General features: G+C 39.8%; 1 pseudogene; it reads left to right on the top strand.

Annotated features, from left to right (window-relative positions):
* The first annotated feature begins 242 nt into the window (after window positions 1-242).
* The window catches only part of LOC109730299 (protein S100-A13 pseudogene), a 29,579-nt pseudogene continuing 9,992 nt past the window's right edge, over window positions 243-19,829 (top strand).

The following is a 19,829-nucleotide window of genomic DNA, read 5'->3' as shown; positions in this document are numbered from 1 at the left end:
ATAATATCTGATCTATGTTATAGATGCTGTGTGGAGAATAAACTGAAAGGGACAAGGGTAGATATGGGGAGAAGATCAGTTAGAAGGCTACTGCATCAGTTCAGGTAAAAAGCACTCATGGCTTGTGTGCTCTCTCCCCTTCCCTGCACTTATACACCACAGCCCTGCAGCTCCTGCACTGCACCTCATCTCCTCGCCCCTGTCAGCCCCATGAGGACGTCAGTTCCAGTCCCAGGGTCCTAATGGCAGCTGAGCCACTGACTGAGCTGGATGTGGCCATAGAGACAGTAGTCTCCACTGTTACCAAAAGCTCAGGGCTTGTCCTCAAGGCCACATCAGAAGAATGAAAACAAATGGTTTGAGAAGGAAAGAGAAGTTTATTATTTTCCCGGCAAAGGAGGAAAATGGTAGACTTTCTCATCTCAAAATCCAAATTATTATCCATAAGCAGAAATACAGAGCTTTTAAAAGGCATGGGGGGAGAGGGCTCAGTTCTAGGCCATTGTTTTTTTTTTTTTTTTTTTTTTTTTTTTAAGGACCTGGTCCTAGGCCATTGTTGTTAACCATCTCTGCCTATCTCTGCAGAAGACAAAGCCTGTGACCTCCACCCACCTGGGAGGCTAGCACCAGGCTTGGAATGGCTGAGCTATCTCCTGTAACACAAAGAAAAATGACATTCCCCTACCCCTCTCAACTACCTGCATGAGGCCAGGATGTAGGCCAGGCCTGGTTCCCAAAAAGAGTGGGGTAAGTTTTAAAGAGACAGAAAATATTTTTGCTGCTTTTTTTCCCCAGGCCATGCCCTCTGTTACATATTCCCCACTCTCAATTTTAGGCTTCCATACCTATGGGAGGAGGGGCAACTATTCTGTTATAACACCTTCTTCACCTTTGCAGGGCAGTAAGGCTGGAAGGGCAGCTTCAGCATAAATTAGTTTAAGGAACTGGCAACTCAGCAGTTGCCTCATCTGCTCAAGGATGTGGGCTCCCTAGATAAGAAGATGAAGAGCTTGGATATGAATCAGGATTCAAGTCCAATGAATACTGGAGACTGACTGGGGATCTGGCCAAGGAAATCAGGGAGGAGAAGGCCCTAGAGATTGAAAGAAGTAAAGCCACCTGGCTGGGATGGAGGTGGCTAGGGCAGGGCTGAGCAGGGCTGAGCAGGACCCCACTTTCCCCAAATAAAGCTTACTCCTGTTTTTTTAAAAAAAGCACTAGTGGCTTGGATAGAGGTTGAGATGGTAGAGATGAATATAGTAGTCAAATTCCAGACTTGTTTTGGAAGTAGAATTGTGATAGACTTTCCAGTAAGTAGAATTGTGATAGACTTTCCAGTAAATTGGATATGGTGTGTATGTGTATTTGAGTGTGCGTATGTGTGTGTGTGGGGGGGTGGGTGCACACACTGGGGAGAGGGAATGGTAGGGGGATAGGTGGAGGAAAGTAAGAAATCAAGGTTGATTCCTGGGTTTCTTCTAGGAGCAAATAGATGAATGCAGTGGAGTTGCTATCTACTGAGATGGGAAATCTTGTTTATTCTCTTCTATTCACAAAGTTGAGACAACGTCTTTTTCATTTAAGTATCCTTATAAAACCTATTATAATACAAGATGAATGTTTGAATATCTTTTATGATTAACCATGACTTTTTATTATTGTCAATGTACTTGCCGTGAATAACTTCTCTGTACTTTCAGATTTATTATTTTTAATCTTATGAGGCCTGGGAAACCACATAACAAAATCTTCTCCACTTCCTGCAATTAAAAATACAAAATTGTCAGCATTTTCACCAGTCTTTTCCTCATTCCTTCCAGTTGCAGTAGAACCTGTGCTCTGGATCCTATCTCCCTGGCATTCCTACCATGTAGGGCCATTTTCATTTCCTTTCCCACCTCTTCCCTCCTCCCCTATCCCCATCCTTCTCTATTCCCTGCTTTTATTTTTAACCCTTTCTTTCTACACTTTCCATCCCATCAAAATGTAAATGTGCACAATTCTCTCCCATTAAAAAGACAAAACAAAGAACAAAAAAAAAAAAAAAAGAAAAGAGAAGAGAAAAATCTTTTTGGGTTTCATTCTGCTTCACCTATTGCTTATTCAATTCATTCTCATTTTTTTTTTTATTTTTTACTCATTCTCTGGCTCCCTCAACCCCCTTTCACAGCCAAATTTCTTGAGTGAGTTTTCTATACAGGGTGTTTCTCCTAATTTAGCTCCCACTTCTTAGCAATCTGTATTCTGTCTCTACCACTCTGCTCAAACTGGCTTTGCCAGGTTTATCAATGAGCTGCTTGTTGCAAATCTAATTAACATTTCTCAGTTGTCATTTTATTTGCCTTTTCCCAGCACTCAATGTTCCCTCTCTCCTTGAAGCTCTCCTTTCCCTTTACTTCTGGCATACTACACTCTTCCTCTTCTGACTTCTTTTCTTTGACCTGTTTCTAGATCTTTTGTTTTCTCTCAGGATTCTGCTCTAGGGGTCCTTTCTTCTCACTTCATACCCTCTGACTGAGTGAGCTCATTTATTCCTCTGGCTTTTACCAAAAATTTTGCACTTGTCCTTGAGGTTGCACCAGAAGAATGAGAACAACAATTTGGGGAGGAGGAAATAGGAGTTTTATTACTTTGCTGGCAAAGGAGGAAAAATGGTAGACCTTCTCATCTCAAAATCCAAATTTCCTGAACATCAGTAGAAATACAGACCTTTTAAAGGGAGGCATGCCCCTCAGTTCTAGGTTCCATCTTTGCCATAGACAAAGCCTATGAACTCTGTCAGCCACCCACCTGAGGTGGCTGAGTTATCTTTTTTAACAAAGGACTTAATCTGCCTCAGGGATGCAGGCCAGTCTGCAATTCCCAAAAAAAGTGGAGGAAGTTTTAAAGAGACAGAAAATATTTTTTTTCTTCAGCCTTTTCCTCTTTTACATGGCTTCTTTACCTTCCACATGGTGAAGACTTCCAAGTCAGAACTCTCTTGTGAGCTTCAGACAAAGATATATCTGAATGTCACCAAAATCTCATCACTTGTGCATGGACACCATAAATTCATTCGGCAGATCTAGAATAAAATTCTTCTTTCCTGTGTGGGAGACCAGAATATGCTGCCCCAAAATATGAAGAATTGTTGAGCTGAAGGCAGTTAAGAAGCAGCAGATGCAGAAAAGCGCTCTGCCCTCCCTCTATTTGCCTAAAAGCAGGACATTGATTTACAAAGACAATAGTTAGCCATCCCCCTTCTCTGCCAGGGAGAAAGAAAAAAGGTTAATCACTGAAGACAACTTTAGAATATTTTTGAGATTCATTAATGCTGTTGCATATTTTTCCTTTTTATTCCTGAGTGATATTCCATTATATGGATATAATAATATTCATTATCTAAATATTATTATTGGTGATACGGTTCAGGACATACTGCTCCCAAATATGGCCCCTTGGTCTGACAGCCCAAAATAAGTGACTTAGGCAAAGATCTCAATCAGTGGAGGTTTATTAAGCCAAAGTTTGAGGATGTACCTAGGAACAAAAAGCCACTGGTACACCTGTGATTCTTTTTTCCAAAGCAGGATTTGGTAACTTCAGTACTTAACGAGGAGAGGGCACATGGAAAGAAAAAGGAGGTGGGAGGTGGGCAGCTGAGGCAAATTGTGAAATTCTTGTGAGGTCCAGGAAATCTACATTTTACATAAGATAACTTGAATGTTTGAAGGTAAAAAGGGAGTGAAGGAAGAATCAATTTGGTAGATGTACAATTAGGTAGATGTCCTTGGGTAGGTGGAAAAATGATTGATCTTATCTTTCTTAGTTCTGCACCTGGGAAGATAAACTTGTAATCAACATTGTTAACATGGAATCAAACAGACTTTTGTTTTAGGAACTAGACTTAGCCTTTAGACCTAAAGTTACAATTTGCCTGTCCTTGTTTATGGGAAGCCAGCAAGGAATTTTGTTATGGATGATCTATGGGGTCAGTCCTTGTAGATGCCTGAGGCCTTTTACCTTTCTGTGGGGCATCTGACTAATGCATAATGTTAGTAATAATTATTCATTTGGGGGGGGGCATAACTCAGCTTCAAGGCCTGACCTCTTTTGCATAAGGAGTTGGGGGGTGGTCCTGAGATTTTCAGTTCCCTTTATAGTCTATTGAATATTTTAAGCTGAAAGAATTTGGGAAATGGCATGTGCAGGAAGGATTTTTCTGACTTTCCCTTGAAGTAGGTCATAAAACCCTTATGTGAGAGGAACCCTCTGTGGAAGAGCAGACTATGCCTCCCTAAAATATGAAGGACTTTCAAATTGAAGACAATTAAGGAGGAGTATTTGCTTAAAAGCAGGACACAGATTTGCAAGGGCTAAAGGTATGCTGTTTTGACTTTTACCCAGGAGAACAAAGGTTAACCACCGAAGACAGCTTTAGACCCTTATTAGCCTGCAGATGGTGCCAGAGAAATCTACATTAACAAGCTTTACTAATTAGCCTTTATCTGCCATTTGCCTGCCTTCAAGTTGCCACCCCTAGAGACTCAAAGTCTTTTTCCTTTGAATTGTTACTTCTCTAAAAATTTACTCTTCTTTGCTGAAGATGCTATTATAAGCTAGAATTCAAAGCCACCTCTTGGAGAACTACTCATTTCCTGGGTATATGTTTCATATATGAAATACACATGTTAATAAACTTGCTTTCCTCTTGTTAATTTGCCTTTTGTTACAGGGGTTCATTTCAACTAAGACCCAATGCGTGTTGAAAAAATTATTTTTTCCCCTATACCTGCCCGAACTGTTCTGTATCCTCTATTATCTTAATGAGTGACATCGTATTTTACCTGGCTAAAATAATCACTTCCTGCAAAAAAACTTCCCTGATTTCCTTCACTAGCTTAGGTCTCCCTGCCATGTGCTTCCTTAATTCTTCTCCAATAATGGCACTTATAATATCTTATTACAATTATTTGTTTAGTTGTCTATATCTCCCATACAATGTAAGATTCATGAGGGCAGGAACTGTTTCTATTTTGCTTGCTGTTATAATCCTAACAACTAGATAGGGAGCTGACATATAGTAGGTGCTCAGTAAATATTTGTTTAATGAATAAATGAAATATGTTGGAACTGAAAATAACCTCAGATTGATTGCTTGGGACACTTTAGTATGAATACATTATGTGGGATTTTGTGCTTGAACTTTCTTTTAGGAGACTGAAGAGAAGGTGAGGAAAAGGCATCACCTATTCCTATATATTGTTAGACATTTCTTCCACACTCTTCCTCTCATACCTATTCAGGAAAAAGAAAGTTCCAGACCTGAAGTCAAATAACCTATTTCCTTATTTAAACCATCATTGCCTACTAAAGTAGGTAAGCATTAAATATGTGATTTGAGAGACCAAAATAGATGACTCTTTATCAACTAAGATGGACCCAAAGGTTAAGGAAACAAAAAGTTACCTATAGATGGAGGGCTTAGGGCTTGGTTGGCATGGCAACCCCCTAAACTCCTATGGCTACAAGAAAAACCACCCTCTTTCTGAACTCTCTAACAACAGGAGCTTTCAGGCAAAATGTCAGATCCTTCTTAACTCTCATTTATGACTCAGGCCCTATAACTCTGATTAGACAGGGGACTGGCCTTACAAACATTCTTTCCTCATAAACAGCTACAGATGTCAAGCCAGTTTTGGCTAGCTTATACAGACTGCACACAGTCGTCTATGTGCCCTATAGTTCACCTTTTCATGTTAAGAGCCTATTCCACCTCATTTCAAGGCTAAAACCCTGCCCCAAAGTGAACATAGGATGCATGTTACACATATGTTTACCCATTGTATGTACACTTGACTCCCCTTATAAATATGTATAGATTTTCCCCAAACCTGCTAAATATGTATGACTTTATTATGTAATACAGTCCCTGTGAGGCATGAAAACCAACCTCTCACTTTCCCTCTTCAGACAGAGAGCACCTTCAGTTCATACTGGACTCTATCTTTCCCCAGTTTTCAAACTGACATTACTAATAAAACTCTCTTGTTTACTATTTAGCCATCCTGGTGGTCCTTTGGACAACAAACATATAACTTAAATTTCAGGGAAAACAGAATATGCTGTTCTTTGAATAAGAAATTCTGCTAAGTTGCTCTAGTCAGTTCTTCTATTTTCAAACCTAATATTATAATCAAAAGTAAATTTGACAGTCTTGCTGTGTTTATAGAGTTTTAAATTATTGAAATCAATTTTTATTATATTTTCCTATAATTGTTGACGTGCATTTTTATTTGCTGATTTGCTGTATCTCTTAGAAAATCATAGAATGGAAGTGAGAACATAAGCACTGAAAAATCAATACTAAGTCAGCATTACATAATCTTGGCGTACTACTGACCCCAAAGTATCATATGGAAAAGGTTTCTAATCTAAGACTACTAATTCCTTTGTAGCTCAATAATGAGCATTTTATTTTGTCTTCTTCATTTTCCATATCTTCTATATTTTAAAATCCTTAAATATATATGAAAGACTCATCACAATATAAAATCTCCATTTAGGAATTACAAAAGCTACTCTACATGACACACTTTTTGCACAGAAATCCTTGAACCATTATCTAAATACCACAGTTGTCATTGCTTTCATGTAATATCTTTCATAAATATAGGACAATTTTCAATTTTTTAATTGTTTATTGATATATGATAGCTGTGACATTTCCCTAAAAACATATAGCAAAAGAGGAATAATCTCAGAGCCAAGGATAATCCTGAAACTGGAGGGCCTTGGCCATTCTCAGTGGTTTGCAACTTTATAGTAAAGCAGTCTTACATACACTCATACATAACACAACCCCAATGATTACACATTTCACCTAGGATTAGGTATCTTCGTATATCAGAACGTGTGTCACTCACTTCTGAAAACTTCCCAGGAAAGCCTAATCACAGACAAACAAACACTTCTTTTCTTTAGATGTTAGGATTCCCAGCCTTGCCAAATTCTAGTGTTAGTCCTGGACCCATGGAAACCTCTCATAAGCTGTCTTCCTCTTCTGAGAATGTCTTCTTGTTACTGCCAAGTTGACTTCATGATATTTTTAGGAAAGGAAAGAAAGTAAAACAAAGTTAACACCCTTTATTATACTCCATATCTGTAATGCTATCCACCTAACCTGCATATGATTGCATTGGGATACAAGTCTCTAATGAGAGTGATTGCGCTTCACTTACAACTTCTGAATAGAAATCAATTTTTATTTTTTTTAATTTCAGAATATTGTGGGGGCACAAACATTTTGGTTACATATAATGCCTTTGCCTTGCCCAAGCCAGAGCTACAAGCATGCCTATTCCCATACAGTGCACTTCATACTCATTAGTTCTGAGTTTACCCACCTCCACCACCCCCTTACATCTGACCAGCACCCAATGAATATTACTACCATGTGAGCACCTTAGTGTTGCTCAGTTAGTACCAATTTGATGTTGAGTACGTGTGGTGCTTGTTTTTCCATTCTTATGATACTTCACTTCAAAGGATGGGCTCCAACTCTATCCAGGATAATATAGGAAATTAACTGATTTTAGATTAATGATCATCTACCACATTAGTTATTTATTGCTGCATAATAAATTACTCTAAAACCTATTATCTCCCTATTTCTGTGGTTCAGAAATCCAGGTGTGGCTTACTTGGGTGCCTCTGATTCAGGGTCTCTCATGAGGCTACAGTCAAGGTGTCAGTTGGGATCACAGTCATCTCAAGGCTCTACTGGACGAGAAGCCAATACCAAATTCACTTACTTGATTGCTTTCAGGATTCAGCTCTTTGTGGGCTGTTGGACTGAAGGCCTCAGTTCCTTGGTGGCTATTTGATGGAGGCCATTCTCAGTTCCCTGTCATATGTGTCTCCCCATAGGGCAACTCATAACATGGTAGCTGCCATCATGAGGGCAAGTAAGCAAGAAGAGCCAGAGAGAAAGTGTGAGGAAAGTGGAAGACATAATCTTTTTGCTCTAATTTCTGAGATTTCCTCATCTATATTTCCCAGACCTTCTACTGATTTTAAAAATTTTTGCTATTATGTTTTTGGGTTCTAATAACTTTTCATTATTGTTGTTTTCCTATTGTTTCTTCTGTTGTAGTATCCTAGTCTTGTTTCATGGATACAATATTTTCTGCATGTTTCTGACAAGATCTCCATCTCCCCACCCACAGCCTTACCACCATTGTCTGCCTTGGGAGAATCAAGAATAATCTCATCACGACCCTTATGCCCATTTATGGTAGTCCCCACAAAAAGCCCAACACTTCTTTTCTATTCCCTCAGACCAATCAGTTGTCTGAGCAGTGACGACCCCCATCTCAGGCCCCATCCTTCTTCCTTGCTCTGTATTTTCTCTATAGCACTTACAACCTTCTGACACATTATTTGTTTCACTGAATTATAATATTGGTATTTTTTTTTTTTTGAGACAGGGTCTTGCTCTGTTGCCCTGGCTAGAGTGAATGCTGTGGTGTCAACCTAGCTCACAGCAACCGCAAACTCCTGGGCTTAAGTGATCCTTCTGCCTCAGCCTCCCGAGTAGCTGGGACTACAGGCATGTGCCACCATGCCCAGCTAATTTTTTCCTATATATATATTAGTTGGACAATTAATTTCTTTCTATTTATAGTAGAGACGGGGTCTCGGTCTTGCTCAGGCTGGTTTCGAACTCCTGATTTCGAGCTATCCACCCGCCTTGGCCTATCCTAGAGTGCTAGGATTACAGGCGTGAGCCACTGCGCCCGGCCTATAATATTGGTCTTTATCCATTAAAATGTAAGCTTTAAGTGGGCAGGGAATTTTTCTGTTATGATCACTGTTATATCTCCAGAGGAAGCTGCCTCACACATAATATATATTCACTAAATATTTTTGATTGAAAGTATAAATAAATCATCTACTCATTTCAAGGAGGCTACCTGCTATACCTGTCTGTGAATAAATCATACTATAATTGAATTGAGCAAGAGATAGAATGAATAAGATGAATAAGATATTCAGGTGCTGTATTTATCCATGAGTTTAGATGTCACGAATGTTCTGAAACATTCTGTGTATTCATATTTTTTAAAAGTAATAATCCACAGAAACAACCCCAAGGAGCTTATCTTATTTTCCAAGGGAGAACATAGAAAAATGCTTATCTTGTTCCTTGGGGTTTTAACAGAGCATCAGTCCTCTATTGATTCTGGTTTTCTTAAAATTGTGAAAACTGTTTCTAAAATATTATTTGAATCTGAACACACTAACATGTTTTTTTCAGTTTTACTCGTCATTTTTATGCTCCAACTGTTTCAAGGTTTATAAATAAGCTAAGGCAATAATCTGTAGGTACTAATTTGTATGAAAAGTGTAATTTAATGTCCTCCTCCCAAAAGCAGTGGTTTTGTGTTGCCAGTATGTGGTTCCATATCTGGGATTATTTAACCCAGATAAAAGTAAGAACCACTGAGAAGGAGGCTTTAAGATTCACCAGGCTTTTCTACAGAATCAAACAGTCAGCTGTTCCTCACTGTGCTAGGAACAATGCTATGTGCTCTCCAAATCCCATTTCATTTTCACTATCTGGACATATAGGAAGGTTATAGTCCCCAGATTCCCTTGCACTGAAGTTGCAGCCACGTAACAGAATGCTAGATAATGAGTTGTGCGTGGAAGTGAGTGGAGGCCATGTTTTCTGAATGGTACAGCTTTAACATGGTGGAGTTTCCATGACTTGGGTGACTGTGTAGCACAGTCTCCCATTGTCTATGCTGATTGCATAATGTGAGTCAAAAATTTTCTTTTGTTGTGTCAAGCCACTGAGAATTTAGGGTTTAATTTATTACTGTTTCCTGACTAATCCATCCACCATTGATAAGAACCTGTGACTCAACTGAAAAATTCAGAACTTATGTTAGAATTGTATTCTGGTTCCTAGGCAAATATTTCAGAAAAAGCAACTTTAAGGCTGAGTGCCGTGGGTCATGCCTGTAATCCTAGCATTTTGTGAGGCCAAGGCAGGAGGATTGCTTGAAGCCAGGAGTTTGAGACTAGCCTGAGCAAGAGTCTTTACAAAAAATAGAAAATTAGCTGGGCATGGTGGGATGCACTTGTAGTCCCAGCTACTGGGGAGGCTGAGGCATGAGGATAGCTTGAGCCCAGTAGTTTGAGGTTGTAGTGAGCTATGATGAAGCCACTGCACTCCAGCCTGGGTGACAGAGTGAAACCCTGTCTCAAAAATAAACAAACAAACAAACAAAAAAAAAAACAACTCAAAAAGAAAAAGCTACTTTACTCCATAAAATGGGAAGTTTGTGAATAAATCAGGAGTTTTCTCTCTTTCTTAGGAGTCATCATTTGGTAATCAATGAACATAGCCAAAAAGCTTGGTCTTTTCTGCATATGTTCTCTCCAGAACAATTCTCTTATAATCTTGGTTCTTCCTTCTGCCTTTGGCTGAACTGTAGGTAGCTTTCCAGGACTGGAAATCATCACTCTGCTCTCTCTCAGAGATGTGGCCCATTTAATTGGCAGATGTACCTCTCCGTCCTCCTTGGAAGCCAGGGCAAGGAATGGGGTATAGTGTACAATAGATCCCTTTCCTCTGACTACCCTGTCTCTGCACCCTGTTCCTAAAGGGATAAACTATTTTCAGAAAAGAGGAATAGAAAGGGAGATACAAACAAGAGTTCTAGCTACATTTGACTTCTCTTTCCATCTTCCTAGATATATGCCCAAAGACATAGATCTTCCCTTCGAGAGGGCCATTCTCTCAACTTCTTTTGACTCTTTTTTTTTTTTGAGACAGAGTCTCACTTTGTTGTCCAGGCTAGAGTGAGTGCCGTGGCATCAGCCTAGCTCACAACAACCTCAATCTCCTGGGCTCAAGTGATCCTCCTGCCTCAGCCTCCCGAGTAGCTGGGACTACAGGCATGCGCCACCATGCCCGGCTAATTTTTTATATATATATTTTCACTTGGTCAATTAATTTCTTTCTATTTTTGGTAGAGACGGGGTCTCACTCAGGCTGGTTTCAAACTCCTGACCTTGAGCAATCTGCCCGCCTCAGCCTCCCAGAGTGCTAGGATTACAGGCGTGAGCCACCACAAGCGGCCCTCCCTTTACTCTTTTTTTTTTTTTTTTTTTTTTTTTTTTGAGACAGAGTCTAGCTTTCTTGCCTAGGCTAGAGTGAGTGCCGTGGCGTCAGCCTAGCTCACAGCAACCTCAAACTCCTGGGCTCAAGCCATCCTCCTGCCTCAGCCTCCCAAGTAGCTGGGACTACAGGCACAAGCCACCATGCCCGGCTGATTTATATATATATATATATATTAGTTGGCCAATTAATTTCTTTCTATTTTTATGGTAGAGATGGGGTCTCGCTCAGGCTGGTTTTGAACTCCTGACCTTGAGCAATCCACCCGCCTCGGCCTCCCAGAGTGCTAGGATTACAGGCGTGAGCCACCGCGCCCGGCCTCCCTTTACTCTTAATTGGCTTTTTCACCCTCAGGTTTGGCTTCTATTTGCCAATAATCCTTTCTTTCAAATCTCTCAGTCTGAATACTCTTTCCTCCCTATCAGGGAAACTGCACACCATACCACAGGGAAATAAATATCTATCTGGCTCTGTGTTAGACACAGAGGTACACTACCTGGATCCTCTTTCAAGGAAGGATTCACTACCCAGCTATGAGAAGTATAGTCAGCAGGCAGCCTCCAGCTGTCAGTTCTCTAGAGTCTGCCTCATCTTCAAAGAGCAACCTTGGTGGAGGTCAGTCTCTTCCAGGGAAGCCCATACCTGATGACTGAATGAGGCAGAGGTATAAAGGCCCTATCATTTTGGCCTGATGAGGACAATTTTCATGGGTGATCCTATCATCAGAGGTCCCCATTTGATTGAACTAGGCTGTATTGAGCCTGCACTGTAGTTCACATTCTTCCTGTTTCCCTTTCCTTTCAAATACGTTGATCCCTAATAAGCATCTTGTAACCCAAACTCTATCACAGTATCTTTTTCCAGAGTGCCCAACCTGCAAGAGTTTCTTTATATCTTGTTTGGTTCCTGAAGTCAATATTATGCCTCCTGTGTTTTCTGGGTAGACTTTGACATTTGTCTCAGTCAGGTTGTTCAGAACAGTGGTGGGGGTAGAATATGTGTGGATAGGGAACTCCTGTTGTCCAAGCAAGCTGCCAGCCATCTAGCTCCTTAACTCAACTACCTAATCATCTCTCTTTTTTTGTTTTATTTTTTTGAGGCAGAGTCTCACTCTTTTGCCCATGCTAGAGTGCCGTGGCATCAGCCTAGCTCACAGCAACCTCAAACTCCTGGGCTTAAGTGATCCTTCTGCCTCAGCCTCCACAGTAGCTGGGACTACAGACATATGGCACCATGACCGAATAATTTTTTCTATATATTTTTAGTTGGCCAATTAATTTCTTTCTATACTTAGTAGAGACGGAGTCTCGCTCTTGCTCAGGCTGGTTTCGAACTCCTGACCCTGAGTGATCCTCCCGCCTCGGCCTCTCAGAGTGCTAGGATTACAGGCGTGAGCCACCACGCCTGGCCTAATCATCTCTTTTAAATGCTAACATTGATTCCTTTTAGAGATTATACAATCCAAATGTATAATGATAAAAATATTTTCCCAGTTAGTGAAGGGCTGTCTCGATTTTTATAGATAGTGTGAAATGTGGTTTTGCTGTATTATTTGAGAATAATACAACTGCTATAATTCATATTTCTGCTATAATTCAATAATTTAATTCTACTATAGAGAGGAGAATTAAACAGGATAGATGAAAGTCATAAGAAATGTAAAGTATAAATAGCAAGTAAGCTAGAAACTTACAATTCATAGGATGTGTTAAGTATAGATAATGAGTAAGAATGTAGCTTCTGAGACAGGCAGAATATATAAGAGGTTTTAAATGTACATAGTAAATTAGTAACCAATAAAATATATTAAAATATAGAGAGAATAAGTGAAATATATAATAGAATAGAGTGTTATTGTGGATAGAAAGTGATGGATAGAATAAGACCAAGTCATGATCATGTTACCCCTGGTCTGAAAATTATGTAGCCCCTAATTGGTCACCCTTTGTTGACATCCAGTAGGGTACAATTTTGAATTCACATGTGTTCTTCCCAAGAAAAACAAATGAATCTTATGGCTTTTCAGTAGACCTATCAACAAGCTACATCTATGTCCAGGTGTGCTTGTCCCTGCATCTCTCCAACAGAGCAACTGTGTGCCATTGGTCCCAGGAATCTCTCATTTGTGGGCTGAGAGCTCACAATGCATAGTTTTACAACTATTCCTCCAGTGTAGCATAATGTGGCAGCTAGGGGCAGGGGCAGGAGAGAGAAAGAAAGAACAGAAAAACATCCTAAAGGATTCAGGTGTGTAGTACTTCCACACTGCTTGTACCCTATGTTAAGTGTGCTAAGCTATCCCATCTCTTTCCTCTTGTTTCTCACTCTGTGTTTTAAATTGATTTAATAAAATGTGTGTGATTCAAGTATTGTAATTTGGTTTATGAACTTTTCTGTTTCATAACCTCTGGGATAGCTTGCCTGATAGTGATCTGGATGACCCCCATTGCATAAAAATGGTTTCCCACATGATACAGCAGGTTATCATCATTTTATTTTCTTTTTTTTTTTTTTTTTTTTTTTTTTTTTTTTTTTTTTTTTTTTTTTGAGACAGAGTCTCACTTTGTTGTCCAGGCTAGAGTGAGTGCCGTGGCGTCAGCCTAGCTCACAGCAACCTCAAACTCCTGGGCTCGAGTGATCCTTCTGCCTCAGCCTCCCGAGTAGCTGGGACTACAGGCATGTGCCACTATGCCCGGCTAATTTTTTATATATATATATATCAGTTGGCCAATTAATTTCTTTCTGTTTATAGTAGAGACGGGGTCTCGCTCTTGCTCAGGCTGGTTTTGAACTCCTGACCTTGAGCAATCCGCCCGCCTCGGCCTCCCAAGAGCTAGGATTACAGGCGTGAGCCACAGCACCCGGCCTTATTTTCTTGCTAAGCAACTCATCACTCTTAGCTGGCAATCACAAGAAAGCACCACTAGTATTTAAAAGGAATTTTTCTAGCACTCTGGGAGGCTGGGGCAGGTGGATTGCTCAAGGTCAGGAGTTCATAACCAGCCTGAGCAAGAGCGAGACCCTGTCTTTACCAAAAAATAGAAAGAAATTAATTGGACAACTAAAAATACATAGAAAAAATTAGCCGGGCATGGTGGCACGTGCCTGTAGTCCCAGCTACTCAGGAGGCTGAGGCAGGAGGATTGCTTGAGCCCAGGAGTTTGAGGTTGCTGTGAGCTAGGCTGATGCAATGGCACTCTAGCCAGGGCAACAGAGTGAGACTCTGTCCCTCCAAAAAATAAATAAATAAAAGGAATTTTCTCTCTCTCATGGGGAAGTGCACTAGTCTTTCAATTCAATGGTTACAGTGGTTTTAAAATAAGTCACAAATTCTTTGATGCTCCTCCTTTCAATAGGTGGAGCTTAATTTCCTTCTCTTTGAGTGTGGGCTAGACTTAGATACTCTTTTCTCATGAATAGGGTATGGCAGAAGTGATAGTTTGTAACTTCTAAGACTAATTCATATTGGCATTGTGTCTTCCTCCTTGCTTCTCTTTGTCTTGGATCCTTTCCTCTGGGGGGAAAAGAACTGTCATAGGAGGACACTCAAGCAGCCCTATGCGACATGACCCATCCAGTGAAGAATGGAGACCTCTGGCCAAAAGGCACATGAGTGAGTTTGGAGTAGGACCCTCCAGCCCCGATCAAGCCTTTGGATGACTACAGCCCTAGCCAGCATCTTGATTATAACCTCATGGCAGACCCTGAATCAGAACCACCCATTAAGTCATTCCCAAATATTTGAACCACAGAAACTGTTAGATAAATATTTGTTGTTTTAGGTCATTAAGTTTTGGGATAAGTTGTCATTTAGTCATAGGCAACGAATGCAATGATCCACCATGATGGGTAGGCAAGAGTGAGGGGTTCTTCCACGTGAAAGTCTGATTTTATCTTGTGGCCCACAGAGCGCAAGTAAACCAATAATTTATAAAAAATAAAGAATCAACATTTCTAGGTTTTGAGGAAAGCATTACAGGAAATCTTGCACTTAAAACTGTTTAATTTTCGGAAGGCTATGCCACATTCATGATGTTAAAAACCTTGGAAAAATGTGCTTTGTGCTTTCTGTGTTTGTATGATGAATGATATCTCCAAGGGCATCAGTGCCTCATCAGAGGCAAAAACCTCGTATGGATTTAATGCCTTATCATTGCTCCTCAAATTTATATTTAACCTAAAGTTGTATTTAATTTACCAAAATCCAAACCTACCCCTCCTTTCTCATGGAAAAAATATGTTTACTTAATTTACATCAGGCTTAAGGCAATCTTCAGGAAACCTCAAGGATTCAATCCTAAGAGCCAGAACTGTGATTCACATAGCTGCAGCAGAGTGATTATACAACATAATTAAATATACTTCCTGTTACTATGCCTGTTTGTCTTGTGCTCATGCCAAAGTCATATTTATTCCTGGTGGACTTGATCCAACATATTAGGAGGAAGAAATATTTCAGCTTTCAGCAATTCTTTTACAGTCCTACATTTCCATTAAGGATTAGCCAAGAATTTGGGGGCATGATTGTATGATTTGATTTTCTCTACCAATGTACCCACAAAAACAGCACAGACAGGCTTTAAAACCAGACATATATGGTTTATATTCTAGTTCTAATGCTTACTAACAGCGGAATTCAGTCTGGTACATAATGTCCTTGAGCTTCAGTGTCCTCATCTCTAAAATGAACATAATGACTTCAGTCTCACAGTGGTCTTGTAAGGACTCAGAATAATAATGTGTGCTGGAAATTTGTCACGTGGTAGACACCCTATCCCTTTCCACCTTTATTCATCACTGTAAACCATCACTCATGCTTCTGACCTTATGTACTCAACATTCCATGGTGTCTTCTATAGTGCTTTTCAGTGAATACTGAATTCATTATTATTTTCTTAATAGTATCAATAACACTTTAGAGTTCTATAAACTTTGGCAAAAATACCTGTTATTATCGACTACGTAAATGACTCTGTGTGTCTATATTAATAATTATACTACCTGAGATGTTCTTACCGATGCAAAATAAGTCATTTCAAACAGAGAACCATGGAAGTAGAGATAATTTTTTCCTTTAGAAACTGCTACTTGCCTTGCTTCTTTCCCAGTCATTCAACATATCTTTTAGAAACACATTTTGTTAGAATGTTCAGGAGTTCTTTATCATTGTTATTTGAATACTATTTTTCTGTTAACCAGAAATAGTAGTTTCGATGAACTTGTAGGTAAACCTGATTCATTATCTATTCTTTAGAAAAATTGCTCTGTGTATCTCATGTTTTTCTCTTTAATAAAGTGGTTCCCAAACTTGACATCAGAACCCTGCATGCCTTGTTATAAGAACAGATGCCTGGGCCCAGTGTCTTCCCAGCTGGGTTCAGAATTGGGGTGGGGCCTACACATTTGTGTCTCAAAGAAAAAAAAAAGTCTACAACGGATTCTAAAATACACAAAACTTTAAAAACCAAAAGTATAAACCTTTATTTTTAAGAATTGAGATTGTTATCTGTTTAAAAATCCAATTTTTAAAAACTTAACTTTTTAATGACAACCCTATTGACTCTGTTATTCAACTCATAATTGGGAGTTATCTTAGTCTTTTTCACTTCCCTCACCCCATACATTTAATCCATGGGAGAATCTAGCGCTTTCTTTTTCCAAGATACATCCTGAATCTGCCCACTTTTACTACTCTCCATTGGTATCTTCCTCATGTGGCAGCACTGCAACAGCTTCAAACTGGCTTTGCCATTCTACTCCTGCTCTGCTTTTGCACATCATTCCAAATAGCAGCAAAAGTAATCTTAAAGGCTAACAAAGGTCATGTAACTCCCTGGCTTAAAGTTTTTCCATGGCTTCTCTCTATACTGGGGACAAAACACAAATTCCTTTCCATGACCTACAAGGCCCTGTATCACTTGGTCCCTGCTTATCTCTCCAATCCAATCTTGGACCACTTTCCTCTTGCTCAGTGTGTTCCAGCCTTCACTTGCTTCAACATACCCAGCTTCCCTACCCAAACTGCTTCTTCTACCTGTAAAGCGCTTCCCTTCCAATCTTTGTGGGGCTGGTTCTTTCCTTCTTTAGGTCTCAGCTCAAATGTTATCTTTCCAGAGAAGCCTCCCCTGACAACCCATTCCAAGGTAGAGTTCCCCCTTCCTTTCACTGTATTCCCTATCTCAGCCCCTTCTTGTCTCCTGCATAGCACCTATGACAACTTATAACTATTTTATCAATGTGTATATTTAATTGATTTTTATCTTTCTCCTCTAAGAGGAGGTAAGCTCCATGAAGGCAGGAAGCTTGTCTCTTTCCTTGTTATAGTCCCAGAGCTCTTTGAATCTTATAGCAAATGATACAAGACATTAACCTGCTCATTTCCCACCTCTTAGCTCCCATTCAACATATATTCATATTATCTTTCTTTCACCTAAATATAGTGGACAAAGAATGACATAAAGTTTTTGATAGACTGAGAAAAAGCAGTTGATTGAGTTGGTTTGAGATGTTTGCTTTTTCAGTGTAAAGCTTTCACTGAGTCACCTGGGCAGCTTAGTAATGGAGCTTGCAAATAAATAAAGCTTAACCTAGAGGCTTTAAAGCTCCTTGAAACATCAAGAAAAGCTGCAGATTATATTGAGGAAAAGGAGCAGAGAATGTTAGCTTTAATACATACCAAACTTGAGGCAGGGGCCCTACAACTAAGAGAGGGTAAATAATCTACCATCTACAAGGAAGTAACTAGCTAAAAGGTCATCTAGCACAAAATACTCATATTGAGTAAAATACCCACCAAGGTCTTTTAAAGGGCTCCTGTGGTTATATTACTATTATGAATCCTCAGCAGGAGTGCCTCAATACGAGGTGTCTAGGATGTTGCTAATCACCACTAGGTTTGCCTAAGCAGACACTCCACCTATCAAAGCAGACTGTCAATGTGTGTCTATAGAGAACTCCCTGCCTACAAATTAAACTGGCAACATTTATCCCACATGCCAATGGAGTAGCAAAAAAGCATTCTCGAAGAGAGCATTTGCAAGAGAAAGTGCCAACAGTCTGTCCAGTAGTGAAAGTTTCCCCTACAGTCACATTCCTTGGGAGGCCCTCTAGATGGACTCCAGAATCCAGTTACTACTGGTGAAGGGGTGAGATAGGAAGGCAGTGACAAGTTCTGTGGAGTCCCTCATTCTCTCCCATCATGGACAGATCTCTGTTTCTAGAAATATTCCTCCTCTTTATCAAAGAAGTCAGTGCTGCCTGATGCCTGGCAAGCTCCCTTATATTCCTGAATTAACTGTAGAAAGTGTACAGCTGATAGAGCAAGAATATATCCACTTGTCAGAGGCCAGCCATTGCCTTGTGGAGTAGTGCAGTGCTGGCAATACAGTAGGATTTTTGGTTAACAAATTTTTTATTTTGAAATAATTTAAGAATTAGAAGCCGGGTGCGGTGGCTCACACCTATAATCCTAGCACTATGGGAGGCCGAGGCGGGCGGATCGTTCGAGCTCAGGAGTTCAAGACCAGTCTGAGCAAGAATGAGACCCCCGTCTCTACTAAAAATAGAAAGAAATTAGCTGGACAACTAAAAATATATATAGAAAAGATTAGCCGGGCATGGTGGCACACGCCTGTAGTCCCAGCTACTCAGGAGGCTGAGGCAGGAGGATTGCTTGAGCCCAGGAGTTTGAGGTTGCTGTGAGCTAGGCTGATGCCACGGCACTCTAGCATGGCCAACAGAGTGAGACTCTGTCTCAAAAAAAAAAAAAGAATTAGAGAAGAGAATAATACAGAGAATTTCTGTATATCCTTTACCTGACTACCCCTAATGTTAACATCTTACATACCATGGTACGTTTATTAAAACTAAGAAATCAACATTGGTATAATACTATTTATTAAACCATAGATTTTGTTAGAATGTCATCAAATTTATTCCCAACATTAGGCTTTTGATGGCTATGATTTCCTAATAGGAATATATCTGAGCCAAAAGGGAACACATATTTGATAAGGTCAAAAATAAGTCTCAAGTGTCAGTATTCAACCAGCAGTTCAGGAGGTCAGTCTATACAAAGAGAGCAGCCAAACATCATTTAAGTTTTCTGAATGTCGTCAAGGTAGGTGCTCCTTCCTTCTTAATTGCTTTGGTCTTTTGGTTAGGAACTGTAGCTTTTCTTGTAGTTAATTTTTTTTCTGTTTGCTGCTTTCTTCTCCTGTCATTCCCTGGTCTTTGGAAATAGGCAGTACAGTTGGGTAACATGGTTTGTTAACCATGAGATAGAGCAGAATGCTGATTTTATTTTGTCTTTGGTCAAGATGAAACATGTAAATTTTGAAGTGCAGTCAATGCGTGGGAGTTTTAGCAAATAACTGGAAGAACCGTTCTAGTAGAATAATTTAGCAGAGAGAACACTTAATACAGGCACTTCTGACTTTCTCCTACTCTAATCCATTTTATTCTTAAATGGCATTAAGTTTCTACGTCTAAGTCTGGTGTTTGCCATTTAGTTCTAAACTAGAAAGCTCTGCCTAATTAACTCAGCTACTTGGGCCAAATAAGAAATCAGACATTAAAATTTTATTTTGAGGTACTTTGTATTTTAGAGACTATCACTGTATAAGACAACCATAGATCAAGGATTTGAGACACTCTTTAT

The sequence above is a fragment of the Microcebus murinus genome, chromosome X, assembly GCF_040939455.1.
Source record: "Microcebus murinus isolate Inina chromosome X, M.murinus_Inina_mat1.0, whole genome shotgun sequence".
Classification (NCBI taxonomy): Eukaryota; Metazoa; Chordata; class Mammalia; order Primates; family Cheirogaleidae; genus Microcebus; species Microcebus murinus.
The sequence above is the reverse complement of the archived record's forward strand: the minus strand, read 5'-3'. Positions and strand labels throughout refer to the sequence as shown.